This window comes from Tenrec ecaudatus, chromosome 3 (genome assembly GCF_050624435.1).
Source record: "Tenrec ecaudatus isolate mTenEca1 chromosome 3, mTenEca1.hap1, whole genome shotgun sequence".
Taxonomy (NCBI): domain Eukaryota; kingdom Metazoa; phylum Chordata; class Mammalia; order Afrosoricida; family Tenrecidae; genus Tenrec; species Tenrec ecaudatus.
Window position 1 is genome coordinate 44,461,997 of NC_134532.1, and position 18,850 is coordinate 44,480,846.

An 18,850-nucleotide genomic window follows, 5' to 3' on the forward strand; every position below is an offset into this window, starting at 1 on the left:
ATATATATATATGTGTGTGTGTGTATGTATGTGTATTAAATATTCTAAGATAAAGAAAGGATGTACTGAAATGAAGGGAAGAAACATGGACAGGCTAAACTATAAACTACACCACAGGCATGAAGGTCAGAGCCTTACTGCCCAGGTGCTATAAAAGCTTCAGCCTCAATCAGAACACACAGAAACTCCCTGTTCTCCCACTTCATCACCATGTAGATTCCCAGCATCACAATCCTGCATTACAATTTAGAATGGGAAGAATCTGCTCCTCTGAGGAGAAACAAAACAAAACAAATTACATATAACAAACATGGCTATCGTCTAACTCTTGCCAGATTTGCATGAATCCCCGCAAAACTCAGTTCTGAGAAAAGGGTGAAAAATGTTTCTACCACGAGGAAACACTAAATACTAAGATAAATTTTCCTTTATCTGAGTACATCCATCTCATTTGTAGATTGGTTTTCTGTGTTGCCATACCTCAAATTTAACTCATTATTCGTATTGAAGGTTTTTAAATGTTATTTTATGTTGAAAACTGAACTGAGTATTTTTCAACCTCTCAACCAATTAATATTCTTTGTTAAATCGCTGTAGCTTGTCCAGTAGAAGTGCGCAGGACACACGGGTCTGGAAATGGAGTGCTGTGTGAAACAGAGTCCTTCTTCCTAGAAGAGGAGACCGTGGGACAAAATGCTCTGCAGAGCACATTGAAATCTGCAAACTGTGAGAAGAATACAATGGATGGATGCATGAATTGTGATAAGAGTTGTATGAGCCCCCAATAAATTGATTTTTTTAAAAGAAGAAAAGAAATGTCTAGGACATAATGATGGTGACAAATGTACAAATTATCTTGATACAATTGATGAGTGGGCACAAGAACTATAAGAGCTTTCAAAATGTTTTTTTTTTTTCCAAATAGTGAGGAGACTTAAGAGATGATCACATTCTAATAGAGAGTAAGTGAGATGTAGCAGTGAATAAAGAAAACATAAATGACAATTAATTAATTTCAAAATATAATGAAAGTAGTATGTGAAGCCATAAGGTTCAGGAAAATCTTCCAAGTTTAAAAGACAAAATGAAAATTATTTATGATTCCACTAAGTAGCATCATAAAGAGCAAACTTGCCATTTTCCAAAAGAGTTCACTAGAACTAGAATTCAGATTAGGAGCCCCAGGAAGAAACATGTGTTTAATATCTTTTTAGGGAGAATCCAGGCTGCATCATATTTGAGAATGACGTGTTGTTTTGTATATATATCTCCCATTTTGACTAAAGGTCACCCTTTATAGAGACTGGAACTGCCCCCATCAGCATCTGTAAACTGTAATCTTTTTGGACACAGATCATCAGTTTAATTGTGCAAGGGGCCAGCTGGTGGGTGGTACCTGCTCACCTTTCCAATAGCATCCACGATCTTGAACTTTGTGTCACCAGGGATTGCTACCTCATCACTTACAAATATATAGAGAAACACAGTTTACAGAAACTTTTAATTGACATGGATAATGTTTAACTGTAAGCAAGGGTTTTCCCATCTCAATCCTATCCTCCACCTAATCTGGGCTGAGAACAGTAACCTCTGTCAACAGCTAAGAGCCGGAAATAAAGGAAGAACCTGCTTTCTGTGACATTCATAAAGATGACTGCATTATTTTCATTTCTTTTTTAGTACTGTTATACCTGTCTTACATTTATATTTGTGCTTATGCATAATGAACCACATAGATTTCAACAGATGAAATATTTTGTCTATCATACTGTTTATTAAGAGAACATGTATTCACAATCTATTGAAAAAACTGATTTGTTGGTCCTAGTTTGAATACAAAAGAGAAATTACTTTTGCCATGTTCACACTCAAAATCCAACATTCATTATAAAATACGTAATAGATAATGTAGACAAGAGTCTTGAATGACTACCGGGTATGTAATAAAATCCCCAGAAAAGGATAGAGGCAATGGTCTTAAACAGTATTGGAAGTTGTCTCACATGTGAATGTCAGTAGGTTGAGAAATACCCAACTCCATATAATCAATATTAGAGCTATATCTGAAACATCTATAGGTATGGTAAGAGGGAAAATAAAATAAAAAACTAGGTTTTCTACATAAAAATTTATCAAGAGTGTGCCAGGCCTAAGAATGGCTTGCCATTTTGTCAAACTGCAGTGGACACAAAGGATCACGGAACACATCGCCTATATTATGCAGAGATATCTAGCCCAAAGAGGAGCTCCACTTAAAATGAGGAGCACAAGAAATAGTCTGTCATCTCTAGAGGAGAATTTTCCAATTAGAACACCCAATGGCAATGCTGAACCTTCCTTGAAATGCAAAATGGTTAATATAATTTCTACCCAACATACCCCCCTTCTCCTTCCCTCAGGATCATAGTCTTCCAAAAGTTGTGAGAAAAAAAGAAATCTTGTTACTTTTTAATTACATTTCTCAATGAACTATTTGAAATTCAATTATCTTCTTTTAATCGATTAAAAGTTCTTCTCTCTTCCCTGGCCTCCTCAGAATGGTATGATTTACCTTTAAAATAGAGAGCCAAGAGGTCATTTCCTGGCAATATTCAGAAAAAGGATTGAGATCTTCTTTTCTATCATTTTTCAGCCGGATATTAATACACATTTTCTTCCTGTCATCACTTAAATCCAAGGAATATACAGAGATAATAGTATATGAGTTTATTAGCTCAAAAAAAGTAGATTGGCTTAATTCTGGAAAATTACACGTTACTACTGAAAATGTTCTCCGAAGGATATCAATTTAATAATAATAATAATAATAATAAGCCACCATTCCTTGCAGGTATAGGGCACATATGGGTAGGTCTCATTGAATAACAGGTAATATCATTCCAACATTTCTGAACAATGCCAAATACAAGAATTTAAAAATAATTACTGAACAATCCTGTACAATAAGTAGTCTACTTACATCAGACTATAAGCTAATGTTCACTTTGGATGAGGCAAGATAAATGATTTCTAACAAAAGCTGCCTCTGCAATCATTATATTAGAAATAATTATTATGAAAATATATAGATAGGTTCTAGTAAATGGCAAAATATTTCCAAAAAATTTTTATAACAAAAATAAGGGAGGGTGGGCACATTTAATATAAATACTGAATACATATTGTGATGGAATTCTAATAATGCTGGCTTCAGGGAATAACATACTTTCTTGAATGAGACTTTTTGGAAAATCAGGGGTTAATTTGCAGTTATTTAAACTGTTTAATGAAGACCAAAAACGTGTGGTTGAATATATAAAATAGCTATCAACACAGGTCATTTTAAAGAAGAAAACATGCATCAAATGAGATTTCAGCAGTTACATTCTCACTTCAGGATGCCTGCTGCGCGCTGAGTCTTTGCAGCTGCAGTCTCAGCCACAGCTGTGGTTCCTTTGGCGGGAACCGTCTCTCCCTGGCTCCTCCCCGAGCCCCGCCCCAGGCCCGCCAGGCCTTGTTGCCTAGTCAGACACCTGTGTTGGTGCCTCAGCAGAAATGGGCGGGGCAAGAGCTGCCTTGAGAGGAAGTGAAGGCAGAGACCCTACTGCTCCCTGACCCCGCTAGCTCCTCCCCCTCCGGGTCACGCCCAGAAAGGGCCGGAAGTGGCGGTGTCTTATACTGAAATGCCTCTCACCGTGAGGATCCACGTGTCTCATGCTCTCCTCACGGTGCCAGAGAAGCGCCCACAGCCTGAGCACCTTTTTGCCGGCGCTCCCAGGTGGGAGGCGCTGGTCTCCGGGACATGTATGTGGGCGGAGGACATTTTAGTCCAGCTGACTAGGGTGCAAGCGCCCTTTCTCTCCCCCAGGAACCCTGCCAGCGCTTCTCTTAGTGAGAGGTGGGCGGGTGTCCCTGAGGCAGGTCCTATTTCCCTGCTTTCGGATTGGTTGGGGTTCATGGTGGGAGTCCCTGTTGGAGAAAGGGGATCCCGGCTGGGGTTTGGGCCTTCGGGGTTCCCTGATTCTCTCTTTGCGGGTCTCCTAACTCCCCTCCTTCCAACAGCGGAGCTTCCTCCCGGACTCCTTGCGCCTCCTCAGCCCAAAGGTGAGTCCCGGGGTCTTGTTCTGCTGACCTCCCTCTGGACCCGACCAGAGTCTGTTCTAGGCCCAAGATCTCTTGCTGGTCCATGACAGAAACGTCTTCCCTGTCTTTAAAATATTGATAGTGGCCTTTTTTCTTACTCCTTGTTTATATTTTTATCTATATATTACTGTTTTTTTTCCTTCCCACTAAAATTTGTTTCTGTTCCTTGTGGTTTCTGTTGGGTCTCACAGTTTGTGAAGCACAGGAGTGGATCCCTACAGATAAGAAATGATGGGAGGGTTTGTAGGGGATGTCCGGTTGGGGTGGGTGGTGGTGGTGTCTGAGTTGGGGAAAGGGAGGGCATTTGGGGGGCAAACAATGAAGGAAGGAGGGAACTGAGCACTAGAACTAATAGTGACAACAGAAGTCTTTTAAAGGTGATTTAATCATGGTGGGAAAAAAAGACAATGTTCAATTGATTGTTGTACTCATTGTAAAGTTCTTCTTGAGACGTTTGAATTGTTGAATTGTGGGATATGAGCATTAAGTGCCCAAAAGTATTTAAAAAGAAAAGAAGGTCTCCATCATGAAAACTATCCAACTAAATAAACTATGCATGAGTCAAAAACTAAAGCGAAACAATCAAACCAAACACTAGGTAGTGCCAACGTGTTTGACTTCTTTCTCTGGGATGATAACGGAAGTGGCCCTGAAACGGGCCCTTGGGTTTTGAAAGTTGTGAGGCTGAAGGACAATTTACTTGGAGATGGTGTGGTGGGCGTTGGCCTTGGTGCCCTCGGTCACGGCGCGCTTGGCCTGCTGTCCAGGTAGTAGCAGGTGCACAGCTGTCTGGATGTCCCAGGCCGTGATGGTCGAGCAGTTTGGAATATGTCGTTGAGCTGCCTGGTGGGTGATGTGCACGAAGGTGTCAATGGTCAACGAGTTCACGATGCCCATGGCCCTGGACGAGATGCTGGAGTCTGCGTGGACCTAATTGAGCACCTTGTGCACATACACAAAGTAGGTCTCCTTGCTCCTTCGCTGACATTTCTTACTGTGCTTCCTCTGAGCCATAGCTGCAGCCTCCTTGGGGCCCCTCCCCGGGCAGGCAGGGACTTAGCGGGGTCAGGTGGGTTGTTTGACTGGGACTGAACACCTGGAAAATGTAACACAGGTGTCCTAAGGCGAGCTCAGGGAGGACAGAAACTCTTGTGGAGCAGAAGGGCAAAAGCTCCATGGATCTTGATTTTCAGTACGAATACAGACCGTGAAAACGGGACCTAACGATCCTTCTGACCTTTTGAGTTTTAAGCAGGAGGTGTCAAAGTTAACACAGGAATAACTGGCTTGTTGCGGCCAACCATTCACAGCGACTTCACTTTTTGTTCCTTTGATGTCAGCTCTTTTTATTGCTGTGAAGCAGAATTCACCAAACATTGGATGATTCGCCCACTAATGGGATACGTGAGCTGGGTTTAGACTGTCTTGAGACAGATTAGTTTTACCCTAATGGTGATGTGTTGTTTCTATGGTCACCTTGCTCAGAAGGAGAGGAACCTTAGGTTTCCATTGTGTGTCTGGGCTTAGTTGAGGAGCCAATGAGGCGAAGCTGCCTTCTGTGGGATTAAGACAGAAAGATTCTTAAACTGCAGGAAGGATAGGACACCACCAGGGAGCCTCCATTGGGCTTGGATAACCTCCAACCCTGTTGGCCTGGGCTGTGGCTGTCTGTGGATGTGAGTCCCTACTGTATGCTGGGACCAGAAAGGTGGCAGCTCCCTCGCCCGCCTGTCACTCACCTCATGTTGTTGGGGATCGTGGTGCTAATCTGTTGGTAGACAACCTGTTCTTTGTCGGGGTTTCCTATGGAGCACAGCAGCTCCCTCCCTGTGATCTATTGCTGCCCTAACAGGACCTTCCAGTTGACCTCCCAAGTGGCAACGAGAAAAATAAGTCCCCACTCGGTCCCAGTGGAAGGGGACAGGGCTCCTAATAGAGGTGCCCAAGGCGCATGTGCTCATCGCAGCATCTCCAGCCAGTTCCCGGAATGGGCCTCCTGGTCAAGCTCCCAAGTGGTGGAGAGAAAGTTGACAAAGCCCCACCTGATGCCAGTCTATCCACCTTTTGCAACAGGAGCAGCCTAAGGTCGCAGGTGAGGCCAACAGGGACATTGATAACAGGTTATTCCTTGTCTCCTAGAAAGTATTAGTAAGGGTTCTTTCAAAACTACTTTTATATGTGAGCCCAATAACTTAAACAAAACAGGGGGGGAAAGTGTGTATTCATCCTATGTGAATAATCTGGTCTCTAGATGCCAGAATCTTTAATTTTTATTTCTCTTACAATTAGGCTGGAAGGGTCTCATGAAATTTTATTTTGATTCAATTGCACATAGACCTTTTAAGCAGCCTGAAACCCACTCAACTATCATTAGTCTCTTGTTCTGCTGGATCCTTTGATCTTCCAGCTGACCCCTCAATGTAGAGGCCTATATGATTTACACTTCCCTTGAAAGACAAAATGTCACAACCGATGACTGCGTGCTGTCCTTACACTAGAGCCCACATTCATGAAAATGCTCTGTCATATGGCATCCCGTGTGGAGCTTAGAGAATTGCCTTCAGCTGACCTCCAAAAGAATGGTATAATGAGGGGTAGGAAGTCCTCACTGATTTTGTTGTCACCTTGTTTGTTCCTTTTCTTTAACCTAAAGAAACCTCTTCCCTCTTTTAATAAGAGAAATAACTTTGTAAACATAACTAGCACACTAGCATGTCTTTGTGCATGTCTTGGGTGTTTATTTGTGGTTTCTGGGAATGGTGTCATATTAGCTGTCATGGAGTCAGTTCCATCTCACAGGGACCGAGTGAACAACAGAACAAAGCACTGCACTCTCCTGTGCCAACCTCACAATTTAGGATGAACCCATTGTTGCAGTCACTTTGTTAGTCCATTTAATAGAGGGATTCCTATTTTTCACTGCCCCTCTACTTTACCCAACTTAATGTCCTACTCCTGGGACAGTTCTCTTGATAACTTGTACAAAGTATATTATATGAACTTTCACCATCTTTACCGCTAAGCAGTCCTCTGATATTACTTCTCTGATATTGCTTCTGCCAAGACAGACTTGTTTGTACCATGGCTATTAATGGTACTTGGGGTGTTCTTGGCCAGAACTACAACTCAACCGCTTTGATTATTCTTCTGCCTGCGTAATTCAGTGCCCACCTTTCACATGCAGAGGAAGCCATTGACAATAGCATGTTTTAGTCAGGTGAACCCAATCCTCAAGGTAATAATCTTTTAAAAATATATCATTTTGTTGGAGGCTCATGCAATTCTTATCACAACCACATTACAAGCACATATGTGCATTGGTTGTCATCACCATTCTCAAAACACTTGCCTTCTACTTGAGCCCTTAATATCGGCTGCTCATTTCCCCCTCCTTCCCCACTACCTCCTACCTCATGAACCCTTCATAATTCATAAATTACTATTTTGTCACGTTACACTGTCTGATGTCTCCCCCCCACCCTCTCTGCTGTCCATCCTCCAGGGAAGTGGCTATACGTAGATTCTTGTAATCAGTTCCCCCTTTCTACCTCACATTCCTTCCACCCTCCAGGCATTGCCACTCTCATCACTGGTCCTGAAGGAATCATCTGTCCTGGATTCCCTGTTTCTAGTTGCTATCTGTACCAATGTACATCCTTTGGTCTAGCCAGATTTGTAAGGTAGGATTGGGATCATGATAGTGGGGGCAGGAAGCATTTAAAAACTAGAAGAAAGTTATGTGTTTCATCGTTGCTACCATGCACCCTGACTGGCTCATCTCGCCCCCCACAACCCTTCAGTAAGGAGGTGTCCGGTTGGCTACTGATGGGCTTTGAGAGTCCCCTCTGTACTCACCCACATTTACAAGGATATGAGTTTTTTTTTGTTCCTTGATACCTGATCCCTTTGACAACTCGTGGTCATACAGGCTGATGTGTTTTTTCCTTGTGGGCTTTTGTTGCTTCTGAACTAGATGGCCACTTGTTTATCTTTGAGGTTTTAACACAACAGATGCCATATCTTTTGATAGCTGGGTACCATTAGCTTTCTTCCTCAATGTAATATATTTCCAACACTGTAAAGAGGTGTTGTTCCCCTGATTCATCCAATGCAAAGTAGCTGTAGATCTCCTGACTTACTATCACCATATGGGTGTTTTGGGGGGATTTTTTTTCATAAACTAACTTTTTCTGGAAGGAGTTAAAATTACTCAAGCTTAGATTAAGAATATTGATCAAGGTAGGATTCAGATCATGACAGTGGAGGGGGGTGAGAGGAAGGTTTTTGGAACTTAGAGAAAAGTTCTATTTTTCATTGTTTCTACATTGCACCCTGACTGGCCCGTCTCCTCCCAAAGACCCTTCTGTAAGGGGATGTCCAGTGGCCTACAAATGGGCTTGCAAACCTGGCTAGACCAGATGATGTACACTGGTACAGATAAGAACTGGAAACACAGGGAATCCAGGGCGGATGATCACCTCAGGACCAGTGGTGTGAGTGGCAATACTGGGAGGGAATTGGGAGGGTGGGTTGGAAAGGGGGAACTGATTTCAAGGATCTACATGTGACCTCCTTCCTGGGGGGCAGACAACAGAAATGTGGGTGAAGGGAGACATGGGACAAAGCAAGTTATGACAAAATTATAATTTATAAATTATCAAGTGTTCCTGATGGAGTGGGGAGTGGGCAGGGAGGGGAAAAATGAGGATCTGATGCCAGAGGCTTGGGTGAAGAGCAAATGTTTTGAGAATAATGAGGACAGCAAATGTATAAATGTGCTTTACACAATGGATGTATGTACGGATTGTGATAAGAGTTGTATGAGCCCATAATAAAATGATTTTTTTTAAAAGAAAGAATGTTGATCAAGTACGTCCAACCTTGTTCTTTAACCAGCCTGCCTCAGAGCTCTGAGATTGAAACCTGGACTTAATACCTAGGGGAATGGTGAGCCTTATATTCCAAATATTTATAACAACTAGATATGACAGAGTCAAAGATAAATTGTGTATTTTTCTAGTAACCTGACTTGCATACTATTTTTATAGGGGCACAAACATACACCCCTGTCAAATAACTGCCACTTCACAACTCCCTGACTAAGAAACTCTCTGAGGGTTGAAAAGGGCAATGTCAGTGACATCAAAGGAGGATATCCGACTAGCCATGTCAGGCTAATGTCTCTCTAATTTATCACAGCTTAGCCTCTTCCCATCACATTCGTTTTGTGTTCCTACCCCTCCGGGCTCCTGGTTGAGCAAGTTTCACAAGTTGTGCCAAGATACTAGCTTTTTATCTCTCCCTAGATGTCCAAAACTATGGGTGAGATGTGGGTGTTATAGTGAGATAATCAGGGGAAAGGATAAAAAAATGTAAAGGGGAAGAAATTGTTGTTAGAAAGGTACACAGATAGTATCAGCACTGAAATCATTGATCACACCTCATAATTCTGTAAAATTTTAAAGTACATTGTAAATGTTTTTATAGCAATAAAACTAGCATAAGAATATTATAGCAATGAGTTTACTGACTTGGCTTGAAAACAGATTCTTCCTGAAAATTCACCTATTTTGATAACAAATTAAAGTGTGTGGGTTCCTCTTTGAAGTCAACCTTTCAAAACCTAGGTCAACACTCAACTTAAGCATTGAACTCCCAAGGCTATACAGTAATCCAGGTTCATAATTGCCTTTCAGGAACACCTGGAATCCATTCATCCTCTGAGACTAGGAAATACCTGCTTCTGTTACAGGAATGTCAAGGAAGGGGACCTGATGAAGAGAAGAATGGACTCTATTAGGATAGCGTGGGCTCTGTCTTTAAAACAAATACCTCAGTTTTTATCCTAATCTTCAGCTCAGGGGCACGGGGTGGTCACTCCTTAGGGCAAGAAGTGCAGGCCAACACCCTGACATACCTAAGTGATCACTCCTCTTCAGTTTCAGGTTGCAGATTGGCCACACATACCAAAATACAGTCCAGTCTAGGGAGCCAGAAACCTGGGACTGCTGTCTTGCACACTTAAGCATCACAAGGATTTGAACTTCCGAATGGTTGTGAACCAAATTCATTCACCTGACTCCAAATTTCCTCGTGTGTCTGCTTTTTATTTGGAGAGTGCATCGATTTGACTTCCTGAAGCTGTACTACAAAATGGTGAGTACGACAGACACCTAGGGCATTTGCATTATACAGAGTAAGGTCAGATAGGAATCACTGGAAACCTTGAGGTCAGATTATAAGGTAAAAGTGTGATGGGCGGGGGACAAGGGATGGAGCTTTCTGAAGCAGTCTATTGCTATCAAATGCATATGTGGTTCCAAGCACTGGATAACTGGTCTTCCTTATGTGCCTTGAGGCTTGTTATATAAGGTATCAGTATACCAGACTGGGCCTTGGTTTTTTGAAATGTGCAATAAACTTCCTGAGTAGAGTCCAGATATAAAGGTCTACCAGAGGACATGAATTCTTAGCTCGTTCAGAGTCACCATTGCTTCTTCACTACAGTTTCCTTTATTCCATCAGGCAGTGAAATATTTTCTTTAGATTTTTAATGATGGCAGATTTGGCTCTTACACTGTTGGACGTATCCTCTCATGGCTTCATCAAAAGAATGAGTCTGATTGAAATGTGTTCAGTTGGTCAATAAGCCGGAATTCCTATTCCTCATATTTATTTATGTTGATAAAAAGCCCTGCAGAAACATTCCTCACTGGTAATGTCCCTTTGTACAACAGATAAAATCCTTCCTAGGCTTGCAGTTTCTTTACCTTGCCTTACATAATTAACACAATTATTGTGCTATTATTAAAAACACAGCCACTGAAGGTGGTTTATTTTTCTTGAACTTTAAAAAAAAAAACAAACAATTGTGTCTCTTTCTTCAGAGGATCCCATTCATAATATGTCCTATGTATTGAGGATGATACATCATTATCATTGCTTTTTAATAGCATTTGTCCTGTACTTCTTCCAAGAGACCAAAAACAAAAGATACAAACTCACTGCCATAGAAATGATTCCGGGAGGGACCGCTGGGCCAGTCGGGCTGCAGGAGCAGATGAGGGTGATGAGGCGGTGCAGAGGCCAGGACGGGCGGCCCCTTCAGGCCCCACTGCTCAGGGCTGGCCCCCAGCTATCCCCGCCGGCTCCCAAGGGCCCGTGCTGGAGCCCGCAGCCTGGGGGTGTGCACCCCGCCCTGGGGGCTGCTGTGCTGCTGCTGCTGCTGCTCGGTTTCTACCTTCTTGACCCAGACCTGGACTACGGGCGACTGCGAGGGCCTGCTGTGCTAGACGGAGCCCTGCCGTGGGACCACAACAGCTCGGCCTGTGTCCCACTGCGGTCGCTGCTGCCCAAGTGCGAGCTTTTGCAGGTGGCCATCGTATGTGCAGGCTCTAACTCCAGCCGGGATGTGGTCACCCGGTCAAATCCCTACTCTTCTACAGGAAAAACCCCCTGCACCTCCACTTGGTGACAGACGCGGTGGCCAGGAATATCCTGGAGACACTTACACACGTGGATGGTACCTGCCATCTGAGTTAGATTCTACAACGTTGATGAGTTCCAGTCCCAGGACTCCTGGATCCCAAACACCCACTACTCTGGCCTCTATGGACTCTTGAAACCAGTGCTGCCCGGTGCCCTGCCCTCTGACCTGGCCCGGGTCATTGTCCTCGACACAGACGTCACCTTCGCTTCTGACATCACGGAGCTCTGGGCAGTTTTTGCTCACTTTTCTGACAAGCAGATGATTGGTCTTGTGGAGAATCAGAGTGACTGGTACCTGGGCAACCTCTGGAAGAACCACAGGCCCTGGCCCTCCTTGGGCCTGGATTTAACACAGGCGTCATCCTCCTGAGACTAGACCGGCTTTGGCAGGCTGGCTGGGAGCAGATGTGGAAGCAGCTGCGAGAAGAGTGCTTCTCACCCTGTTGGCCACCTCTTTGGCTCACCAGGGCATCTTCAATGCTGTCCTCAAGGATCACCCAGGGCTGATGCTGCTGCTGCCCTGCACCTGGGACGTGCAGCTGTCTGACCACACGCTGGCTGAGCACTGCTACTCTGAGGCGTCAGGCCTGAAGGTGATGCTTGGAACTCGCCAAAGAAGTTCCGGGTGAAAAACAAGCATGTGGAATTCTTCCGCAACCTCCACTTGACCTTCCTGGAGTACGACAGGAACCTGCTGCGCAGAGAACTGTTGTGGCTGCCCAAGCCAGCCCCCACCTCAGGCTGCGCAGCTGCAGCACGCCCTGGCACAGCTAGATGAGGACGCAGCCTGCTTTGAGTTCCAGCAGCAGCGGCTCACTGCTGCCCGCGCGCACCTCACCTTCCTGCCTTTTGAGCTGTCACCGCCCAGGCGCCACGACATCACCCTGGTGGCCCAGCTCTCCATGGACCGGTTGCAGATGCTGGAAGTCCTGTGCAACTGACCTGGCCGACGCCGAGGCCCAGCAGTTCCTGCGCTTTGTGTAGGGCTTGGTGTGGCGCGACGTGGCCTACCACATGGTGTACCCGGAGGGGCCCCTCTACCCGGTCAACCATCTGCGCAACGTGGCCTTGGCCCAGGCCCTCACGTCCCACATCTTCCATAGACTTCCTGCTGGCCCACTCCCTCAGGGCCTCCCTTGAGCAGCTGGAGCTGGGGGGCCGCCCTTCGAGAGCCTGCACTACCGCCTCCACTTCGCTACTTCCGAGGCCGAGCTGCTGGCCCTGCTGGACGCCGGCGCTCTCTTCACCTTCAGGTGCGACGTGTGGCCCCAGGGTCATGCGCCCACAGACTACGCCCGCTGGAGGGCGGCACAGGCCCCGTACCCAGTGCAGTGGGCAGCAGACTACGAGCCTTACGTGGTGCTGCCACGTGACTGTCCCCGCTACAATGCTTGCTTTGTGGGCTTTGGCTGGAACAAGGTGGCCCACATGGAGGAGCTGGACGCTCAGGAATATGAGTTCCTGGTCCTGCCGGAAGCGTTTGCCATTCACGTGCCCCACACGCCCAGCCTGGGCATCTCCCGCTTCCGCTCCAACCCCACCTACCGCCACTGCTTGCGGGCCCTGAAGGAGGAATTCCACCAGGACCTGTCCCACCCTGTTATGGGGCCTTTGCCCTCAAGTACCTCACTGCCCTGAAGCAGCCCCGGGGTGTCTTGTGATCCCCCTTGCCCCCGGGCTAGGCCTGCACTTGCCTGGCTCAGCTGCACAACTGCATGCCGGGAGCTGCCCCTGCCCCTCCCGAGGACATTGCTATTAAGTTATTTAAGGTCTTCATAGGGAGGGCTGGGGCAGGGCCATCTGTGGTGGGGCCTGAGGTCCACCCATGCTGCTACTCCCCCATTGGGGTCCAGTCTCCCCTTGCCCCAGCCGGTTTGGGGCTGGTGCCCCGTCCCAAAGACCTATAGCTCTTCTTTATAATGAATGTTTGTAAAAACCCCTCGTATGCCCCTCTCTCTTGGTTTGGGGGTGTGGACTTCTCAGGAAGCCTTGTGCAACTGCAATCACGGGAGGGGCAGCAGTGTGGGGGCCAAAGAGGACGGAGGCCACCCACCCCCTGCCCTCCCCTGCCCCAAACCCAACACCTTGAGGCCAACAGACTTTATTTGGCTTTATTTAGTAAAATGTTAAAATAAATACAAATTGATCAGCTAAAAAGAAACAAAACAGCAATGATTCCAACACAGAGTAACTTTAAAGTTGTGGGTAGAACTGCCCCGGAGGTTTCTTGCACTGTAACTATGTGTGGGCATAGAAACTTCGTCTTTCTCCAGTGAAATGACTGATACTTTCAAAGTACTGACCCAGCAATTAGCTCACTGCTCCATTATCCACGATAGGTTTGTGATAAGAATTGTACGAACCCCCAATAAAATGATTTGAAAAAAACCTGTCTCTTAATTTCCAATGAAAATTCTGGATGTCCTGCTTCTGCAACAGGTCTTTTTGAAGATATTATTATTACTTATTTTAAGAGGGACACCACTAACTTCCTTTTCTATCTCTTCATTCAGGAACATACCACTTAACAGGCTCATTGTTTTTTATCCATCTTTACATACAGCTTGGTGGTACTTTAGAAGACATCACTGAAGACCACATTTTATTTAGTATGTTAATCCGGAGACCACAAATCTGGGATGATTTCCAAGCTCAGCCCCTTCAAACGCCTTGTGAATAACTGCCAGCCTGCCTTTAGGAGAACACAAGTAGGTGATGATCCTGGTAGTATATACACTGAGCTTGTATTCAGTTAGTTTACCTAGTAAAATGCAGAACCATGAAAGGGAGGTCATCGTGTGCTTCAATATTTTCAATCTCTCTTCAATTCTTATTTGTCTCATTCATATACAATCCTTGTATGAATATCCTGTGTGAAAACTTTGTATGAATTTTGTGTAACCATAAGTTTCCCAGGATATAAGTATCAATAGGTATTTGTTTCAGCATATTTGTTAGTCTGTGTAGACTAGAGAAACAAATTCATAGACACTCATGTGTATTTGAAAAAAGCTTTATATACAAGAGCAATTGAGTATTAAGAAAACATCCCAGCCCAGTCCAGATCATGTCCATAAGCCCAATATTAGCCAAGATGTGCAATACTAGTCCATAAATTCCTTGTTACACTCACACAGCCAAGTAATGATGGATGCAGAAAGATCGCAGGCCAATGTGTGAAACGTCTTGTGAATCCAGTAGCAGAACCACCTCAGCGCTGGCAGGGGTCTCCACATGACTCCTACAACTCCTAGGGTTCTGGCTCCCATCAGCCTTTCTCCATGTGGCTTGTCAAAAGCGATGTCTAGCTGGAGGTGGGGAGGGGTAGGTCCCACCGCCAGTGATCTATTTTGTCTCCTTAGCACCTCCAAAGAGGTCATCAAGCTCCTACCTGATTGACAGGCTAACCTCCACCCCTTTCACTCTTAAGTATGTACTTTTTGTTTTTTTAGGGTTAGGTCAGTTCATTCATTTCCAACTCTTAACAACCCTATACGCAAAAGAAGAAACCAACGTACAATATTGAGTCATCTTCATTATGGTTCATAACTCTGAGCCCATTATTAAAGCTATTGTCATTCCATCTCCTCATGGGCCTTACTCTATTTGACTGCCCTGTACTTCGCCAAGTATGATACCCTTTTCCAAGTACTGGGCTCTCTTGATACCATGTTCAAAAAATGTGAGATGAAGTACCATCATCCTGGTTTCTAAGGAACATTCTGGTATACTACTCCAAGAAAGATTTGTTTGTTCCTTTGGCCAAACCAAAACAACTAGCATTAAGTCAGTGCTGACTCATAGCGACCGCCCTGTGAGTTTCCAAGACTGTAACGGTTTACAGGAATAGAAAGTCCAGTCTTTCTCCTGCGGAGCTTCTGCTGCTGGTGGTTCATCAGTTAACCTTTACTCTGCGTCCACATGTTTGGTTCCTTTGGCAGTCTATGGTAATTCCAGTCTTCCTCAATAGCACCACAATTCACATGCAATGAGTCTTTACTCTTCTTTATTCAATGCTCAACTTTCACAAGCATATGAAGCAATTGAAAATACCACCACTTGAGTTAAACTTGGTATGAAGACGTATGGCAGTAAATTGAAGTAAAGACATGGTTACCCAATTTAGCTTTTTTTTTTTTTTGGTGATTTGGATGTTCTGTGATCACACTACAACATTCCATTGTTTAAATATAGACTAACGTAGGTGTCATGAATCAGAAGAGATCTGGCCCTGGTGTGTGGTGATATTTTCATTAGCTATCTATTTACATAGTCATTTATCCTCCTTTCTGTCTGGCTGTTTGTTTCTCTCTCTGTGTTGATATCTGTCTCTGCCTATCACTGGGAATAAAAATGTCCTCGATATGTGGCTGCTTATAGCTCCCAGAACAGACTACACTCTTGTGTGGATTAAGAGAACTCTGCAGCAGATAAAGTGAAGACTTCAGAAGAAATCTGGGTTACCCTAAAGGCGCTGCCAGCAGCATTCTTTGAGTGGGAGGGGGAGCAGACCCAGGGCCCTCACTTTATCCTGTTCACCTTGATGTACAAATGCACCTCCAACACCCAAATACCTTGTTGGCAGCCACATGAAGCCACAACACGTGTATACTTAAATTCAAAATCCTCATCTTTCTGGAGAGCATTTTGGGGTGTCCTAAATCTTACCCACATGAACATGAAGCATGTGTGGGTTTTCTTTTCTGGTGGCAACTCTGGGAGGTGAGTGCTTCAGGGATTCCTACATGAAGTCTAGGGATGCAGCATCTGAGCACATGACTCTGTTTCTCTACGTCCTTAGGTATTCTGGCTCAGGTGCAGGTATAGGAGCCAGGCCCAGGAGTGCTGAAGCCCTCACAGACCTTGTTTCTCACCTGTGCTATCTGGATTCTCTGTAGCTATTATGTGCACTGGATTGCCAAGCTCTAGGAAAGGGCCTGGGGTGAGTTGAGGTAATAGCATGATGGGAAAATATACTACAATCCAACTCTCCAGTCACGAGTATCACCAAGGGCATTTCCAAGAGCCAAGTTATTTAAAACAGCTCTGTGAATCCTGAGAACACAGCATGTATTGTTGTGCTAGAGACACAGTGATGGGAAGTCAGTGTGAGCCCAGACACAAACCCCCCTGCAACAGGCCATGGTTCCAGGACATGCACGAGAGAGGAGTCAGGGATACTTTCCTCTCAGAAGCTGCAGTTTCCCCCACACTTTCAGCACATCTCTAGGGATTGTCATGTATACACTCTGGGAAATCTTCATGTATCTGAAAGTGCCTTTTTTTTCATTGGAATGGGCTTTGTCTATCTTTGACCATATATATAACAGAGTTCACACTTAGATGTCTTGATATGTCTGCAATTGACTGTACTAACTAGAAGTATTTGTTGTCAAAGCCAGAGACATCCCAAAACACCAAACACTACCACAGAGTCTATGCCAACTCACAGTGATGCCATTGTGAGTTTCTGAGACTATAACTATTTACAGGAGTAAAAAGCCCTCTCTTCCATGGAACATCTGGTTGTTTTAAACTGTATACATGGAGATCTCAGCCCAAAGCATAACTACTTTAATCAAGAGGGATCATCATAGAAACCTTAATGCAGGAAAATCTCTTATGAGTCCCAAATTTTCTCTAAGCAATCAGATGTATTTATTCATACATGCTCACACATGTATATTTATGTAATAATTTTAACTTACCGTGACCTGGATAATATTGCATGTGTTGATATTATTAGGTACGCTTGAGTTAGCTTTAACTCAGAGGTCCTATGTACAACAGGATGAAATGCTGCCCGATGTACACTATCCTAACAATCATTCCTCTGTTTGGACTGATCATTTGCAGCCTTCTCATTGAAAGTCTCTCATTTTCTTTTAATTTATTTTTTATTTATTTATATTTTTTTATTATTTTTTAAAACAATTTATTAGGGGCTCATACAACTTATCACAGTTCATACATATACATACATCAATTGTATAAAGCACATCTGTACATTCTTTGTCCTAATCATTTTTTTCTCCTCTTTTCTTTTTTTACATTTTATTAGGGACTCATACAACTCTTATCACAATCCATACATATACATACATCAATTGTATAAAGCACATCCATACATTCCCTGCCCCAGTCATTCTCAAAGCATTTGCTCTCCACTTAAGCCCTTTGCCTCAGGTCCTCATTTTCATTGACGTTTTACTTTACCAAGCAGAAGACCATTCTCCGGGGACTAGTTCCTCAAAATGACATGACCAAATAAGTGCAATGAAGTCTTACTCGAATGCTTCCAAGAGATATTCAAGATGTTGAACAACAGAAAAGTGGGTGGGGAGATGTCAGACAGTGTAAGATATGACAAAATAATAATTTATAAATTATCAAGGGTTCATGATGGAGGGGGGGAGCAGCGATGGAGGAATAATGAGGAGCTGATAACAAGGGCTCAAGTAGAAAGCAAATTTTTTGAGGATGGCAACAAATGTACAAATGTGTTCCAGACTATGTATGTATGGATTGTGATAAGAGTTCTACGAGCCTCCAATAAAATGATTTTTAAAAGAGAAGTATTCAAAATATGCTTATTTCAAAGCAGACCTGCTTGTCCTTCAGGCCGCCATGATATATTTAATGGTGTTCCCTAGCACCATAACCCAGATGCATCAATTCTTCTTTGATATTTCTTACAGGGTCTGGACCATTATTGGAGTCACTCTTAGTTTTCACAACTGCAGCAGCTGTTTCTGGCACTACAGATAGAGTCCAGGGTGCTTCTAAAATCATGCAATGCATAAGGCAGCACCACTCAATAAACACTCAGGAGCAGAAAATAGCAATAGTGCTGACATGGAAGAAATTTATATCATGTCTAAACATGGGCCAACAAGAAGATAAACATTCATCTGCAAAAAATAAAGGTCGATGCATGTAAGTTATACTTAGGTGAACCTGGACCACAAAATTATTTGGCACAATGATTAAATGCTCACCTTTTAGCCAAAAGGGTGACCATTCAATTTGTTAAAATTGATTCAATTTGTTAAAGACATGATTACTTTCTCCCATGAGTATTATGGAAAAGAAAATCCTTTTCAGCCAGTTCTTCTCTTTCATGGAGCGTCTAACCACCATCCTGAACCCAGACAACCTTGGAGCTTCTAACCACCATCTTAAACCCAAACAAAGTTCTATAGAAGTTGAAAAGACATTTTCAACCACCAATTAGCTAAGA

At 43.9% G+C, this 18,850-nt stretch overlaps 1 pseudogene; it reads left to right on the forward strand.

Annotated features, from left to right (window-relative positions):
* Positions 1–11,191: 11,191 nt before the first annotated feature.
* LOC142442252 (xylosyl- and glucuronyltransferase LARGE2 pseudogene) lies at positions 11,192–13,271 on the forward strand (annotated as a pseudogene).
* The last annotated feature ends 5,579 nt before the right edge of the window (positions 13,272–18,850 follow it).